We start from the raw sequence: 5,892 nt of genomic DNA on the forward strand, positions 1-5,892 counted from the left end.
CATAGTCAGACACGCTGTACCTTGGCTCCAACATGGTGATGTCATCTTGGTCCTCTTTGAGAATGAAGGACAACCACCAACCAACACCCTCTCTCTCAATGATCTCATCTCAGCTTCTATGGGTTTACTTATTAATCTCTTTGTAGCTGGCTCCCAAATCTAAATGGCCAGCCCTCATCCTTTATTTTCTTTCAGAGCTCAGTTCAAATACCAATCTGACACACGAAGCCTTTACTGAACTATGCTCCCCTCCCACCCCAGGCCACTCCACCTTCAAAAAAAATTACTGTGTATTTAGTTTACATATATTTTGCATATATTTACATGCATAGATGTTGTCTCTCCTATGAAAATATAAGTTCCTTGAGGGCAGGAACTCATTCATTTTTATCTGTAAATCAATCAGAAAGTATTTATTAAGTGCCTACAATGTTGCAGATACTGTGCTAAGTGCTGGAAATAAAAAGAAAGGCAAAAATAAGACTAGCCCTCAAGGGGCTCACAGTCTAATGGGGGAGACTACATGCAAATAAGTAGGTCAAGTCAACAACCATCTTTTAAGTATCTACTATGTGCTAGGCACTGGGCTAATGGCTGGGGATACAAAAAGCTCACAGTCTAACAGCGAGACAACATTCAAACTATGTGCAGATAGGATGTAGACAGGATAAATTAGAGATACTCAAGAGAAGAAAGGGACTAGTCCTGAAGGAGGGGACTGGGAAAGGCTGCTTCTTGTAGGTACATACAAGATGTAGAGAGTAGATGGGAGGTAACCCCAGCACCCAGGACAGTGCCTGGTACATAATAAGCATTTAATAAGGGCTTGTTGGTTGAGTGATTTTTCCTGAACTCCAGTTCCACATCACCAGATGCCTGATGGGTATTTCCAAGTAGATACAGACTAGACAACTCAAACTCAACATGTTCAACTCTGAACTCATCTTTAAAAAAAAAATTTAAGACTGTGTTGATGTCTTTTTTACACCATCATAATGTTCACCAGTACCCTACCTTTCCTTCTCCTAGTGAGCCATCCCATTTAACAAATAGCATTTTTAAGACAAAAAAAGAAAGAGGAAAAAATCAACATGATACTAATAAAGTTAAAAAATCTGAAAACACATGCAATAGGTAACATTTGTGGGCCTCTCATCTCTGCAAAGAGGTGGGGTAGAGGTGTTTTCTCATCTCTCTTCTTTTGTGCCATAGTTGTCCAGCTAGGTGGCTCAGTAGATAGAGCCCCAGGCCTGGAGTCAGGAAAACTCATCTTACTGAGTACGAATCTGGCCTCAGACACTTATTAGCTATGTGATCCTGAGCAAATCACTTAACCCTGTTTGCCTCAATTCTTCAAAAGTAAAATGAGCTGGAGAAGGAAGTGGCAAACCACTCCAGTATCTTTGCCAAGAAAACCCCAAATGGGGTCATGGAAAGTCAGACACAACTGAAACAACTGAATATGTCCTTCAGAGTTTTGCAACATTCACTTTTGATTGTGTGTGTATGTGTGCATGGTTGTTCTTCCTGTTCACATTGTTGCAGTCATTGTGTATGTTGTTTCTTAGTTCTTCTGACTTTAGTCTGAATCAATTCATGTAGATCTTTCCATGTGTCTCTGTATTATACACATTTCACTATTTCTTATAGCTCAGTCTATTCCATTATCTTCATGCACAATTTGTTATTTAGTCATTCTCCAATCAATAGGCATCTACTTTGTTTCTAATTCTTTGTTATCACAAAAAGAAGTTTTGCTGTAAATATTTTCGTGTATATAGGATTTTTCTTTTTATCAATGACCTTCTCAAGGTATAGCCTAGTTATAGAATCTCTGGATCAAAGTTTATGGGCATTTTAGTCACTTTATTTGTATAATTCCAAAATGGTTGTATGTATTCACTATTCTGTCAAAAAATGCATTAGTGTGCCTCTTACCACAAACCCTCAAACATTGACTTGACTATTCACATCTTTTGTTATCCTTGCCAATTTGCAGGATGTGAGCTGAAATTCAGGGTTTTGATTTTCATTTCTCTTATTATTAGTGATTCAGAGCATTCTTTCATGTAATTGTTAATACTTTGTAATTCTTCTTTTGAGAACTGTTTGTTGTTATCTTTTGACCATTTATTTATTGGAAGAATGACTTTTAGTCACATATATTCACATATATATGCATATATATGTGAATATGTGTATATATATTATGTGTGTATTATGTAGATTACACATAGAGATATAAATATCTCTTGGGTACCAGACTCTCATCAGAGAAATTTCATACAAAGATTTTTTTCCCTTTTGACTGCTTCGCTTTTTATCCTAGGTGCATTAATTTTGTCTGTGCAGAAGCTTTTCAGTTTCACGTAATCAAAGTTATTTATTTTATCCTTTGTAGTTGCCTCCATGCATTGTTTAGTTGAGAATCCACCTCCTAGCTATATCTATGAGAGGTATATGATCTGTTTCTTTTCTAATTTTTTATGTTATGATCTTTAATATTAAGATTGTGTATCTATTTAAAATTTATTGCGGAATAAGGCATAAGGTGTTAGTCTAAGTCCAGTTTCTGCCAGATTGCTTTCCAGTTTTTCCAGCAGTTTTTATCAAATGGAAAGTTCTTTCCTAAATTGTTTATGTTTTCCAATTTATCCAAAAAAAGTGGATATTTGAGTTCCATTGTTTCTGGTTCTCCTTTTTCAAGTCTGGTCCACTGATCCATCTCTCCATTTTTTAACCAATTCCAGATGGCTTTGATGACTGCTGTTTTATAATGTAGTTTGAGGTCTGGACATGCTATTCTTCCTTCATCCCTACCTCTTCTCATAATTTCTCTTGATATTGTAGATATTTTGTTTTTCCAAATGAACTTCATTAGTATTTTACCAAATTCTACAAAGTATTCCTTTGGAAATTCAGTGGGCATAGCATTAAAATTGAAAACTGTGGTGGTATCGTCATTTTTATTATATTGGCACATATGTCTGGCCACTGGATCCAGATGACTCTGGAGGAGAAAGTGAGGCTGGTGACTCTGCACAGCCCTCCCTCACTTAAATCCAATTCACATGCATGTCATGGCATCACCTCCCTGATGTCATGGTCCTCTTCAAGAACGAAAGACAAACAACAACAACATTGGCACCGCCCAGCCATGAACACTGAATATTCCTTCAGCTACTTAAGTTATTCTTTATTTCTTTAAGGAATACATTGTAATTAAACCTATACAAGTCTTTTGTGGGCTTTGGTGCATTGATCCCCAAGTTTTTATGCATCTTGTAGCTATTTTCCTTGCTTTTATTTCCTCTTGGATTTTGTTATTATTATGTAGAAATGCAGTTGTTTTTTTGAGTCTGCAACTTTGCCAAAGCTATTAATTGTCTAGATTAGTTTTGTGGCTTGTTCCCTGGGGTTTTCCAAGTAAACATATCATCAGCAAGTGGGGATAGCTTTATCTCCTCTTTACCTATCTTTATGCCTTTAATTTTTTTCTTTTACCTTATTGCTACTACTATCATTTCTAAAACTATAGCAAATAAAAGTGGGGAGAGTTGACATCCTTGCTTTATTCCCATAATTGCTGAGAAAGATTCTAGTGTATCCCCATTGCATTTGATACTTACTTTTGGTTTCAATTCATTTTTTACTTGATTGCACCCTTGATCCTAACTTCCCCATTTCTGTCAAGGGCATCATCCTTATCCTTCCAGTCACTCCAGTTAGGAACTTAAAGAGTCATTCAGACTCTTCATTATCCTCCACCCTCCATATCAGCTGCCAAGTCTTGGTTAATTCTACCTTCACAACTTATAACCATTCCCCATTTTTTTCTGCTCACACATCCTAGTTAAAGCCCTCATTACTTTTCACCTGCATTATTGCAAAGTTATGCCGACTGGTTTTTAGCCAGCTAGCCCCTTCACTCTCCAATATAACCTTCACATAACTGCCAAATTGATATTCCTAAAGTGTAGGTCTGGCCATGTTATTCCTCTCCTCAAGAAACATCAGTGACTTCCTGTTGTCTCCTATTTGATTTTTCAAGCCCTTTCCTACTTAGTTTCAACTTGTCTTTTAGGCAGATTATACAATTTGGCATCTTATGAAGGATGAGTTGGAAAGAGGAGGAAATTAAAGGCAGAGAGACCATTTAAAAATCCAGGTGAGAGGTTACAAAGGCCTGAATTAGGATAGTGGTCATGTGAGTGAAGAGAAAAGGATGGATGCAAAAGATTTTGCCTAAGTAGAAAAAGCGAAGACTTGGCAGTTGATTGGATATGAGGGATGAGAGAAAAAAAGAAGGTTGAAGATGACTGAGGTTACAATCCTGAGTGACTGAAAGGGTAATGTCCTTGACAGAAATCAGGAAGTTAGGAAGAGGGTACAGGTTTGCAAGAAAGTTGAGTTCTAGGGGGCAGCTAGGTGGTGCAGTGGATAGAGCACCAAGCTGTGAAGTGAGGAGGACCTGAGTTCCTAATCCAGCCTCAGACCAAACACTTGACACTTACTAGCTGTGTGACCCTGGGCAAGTCACTTAACCCCAATTGCCTAAAAAAGAAAAAGAAAGTTGAGTTCTGTTTTGGACATGTTGACCTTAAGATGTACACGAGACATCTAGTGGTTAGTGATGGAATTCAGAAGAGAAACTGGGAGTGGGTAGATAGATCTTCTGAATAGAAATAAGAATTCAATCCATGGAGAGATAAGATCAACAGGTGGCAGCGTAGAAAAGGAAGGAAGGAGAACCCAGAATAGAACCCAGAAATACATCCACACCTAGGGGGTAAGACAAGGATGATAATTCTGTAAAGGAAGCTGAGAAGGAAGAGGTAGACCAGGTACGACCAGGTAAACAGGGTCATGAAAACTCAGGAAAAGAATATCTAGGAGCAGAGGGTGGGCAACATTATCTCATGCTACAGAGAGGGCAAGGAAGATAAGACAGAAATCGCCATTTATGTATAGGAAAAGCAAAGCCATCAGCGATAAAGAAATCATTTTTGTTGAGTGTGGAGGTGTCATGCTGTATTGTAATGATCTGACAAGTGAGTATCAGGTGAGAAAATGGAGGCAACAGGTGTAGGCAGTTTTTTTTTTCCAGGAGTTTGGCTGTGCCCTATAGGATAGCAGCTGATAGAGGAGGTATGTTCTCTGCACTGTGGGAGTCCTCCTGTCTGAGGGAGAATACAAATCTAATGGAGGAAACACAGTTCCTAACCTTGGGGAGCCCCCTGTCTAAGGGTAGAGAAATAGTCTCTGCTCCCAGGGTTCCCCCCGCGTCTTAAGGGGGAAAGTCTTTGACCTTAAGGAGCCTGAGTCTGATGGTGGGAGATAATCCTAGGTCTGATGGGTTAGGTCAGATTCACAGAGTCACAAATCAACAAAAGCAAATGATTTTGGTACACCCTATGTCTGAAAGTGCTGAAGGGGCTACCTCCCTTGTTTCCATCTCCTCCTTCTCTCCCTCTACCTCTCCTCTCTCTCTTTCCCCTCTCTCCTTCCTCCTCCTCCTCTCCTCCCCCTTTTCCCCTCCTCCTCCTCCTTCCCCCTTTCTTAAACAGGTCCTCATGGAAGGTCACTCCTGGTCCAGTAACTCCATCCCTTCTATTTCACAGTCTCCCTATTCCTCCCCTTCTCTCCTTCCTCCTCCTCTCCTCCCCCTTTTCCCCTCCTCCCTTTCTTAAACAGGTCCTCATGGAAGGTCGCTCCTAGTCCAGTACCTCCATCCCTATTTCCCAGTCTCTCTCTTCCTCCTCTTCTCTCCTCCTCCTCATTCTCCTCTTTCTCGTCTTCCTAAACAGGTTCCTATTGCCATCACACACACACACACACACACACACACACACACACACACACACACACACACACACACACACACACACACAC

This window comes from Vombatus ursinus, unplaced genomic scaffold (assembly GCF_900497805.2).
Source record: "Vombatus ursinus unplaced genomic scaffold, bare-nosed wombat genome assembly UNPS02014172.1, whole genome shotgun sequence".
Classification (NCBI taxonomy): Eukaryota; Metazoa; Chordata; class Mammalia; order Diprotodontia; family Vombatidae; genus Vombatus; species Vombatus ursinus.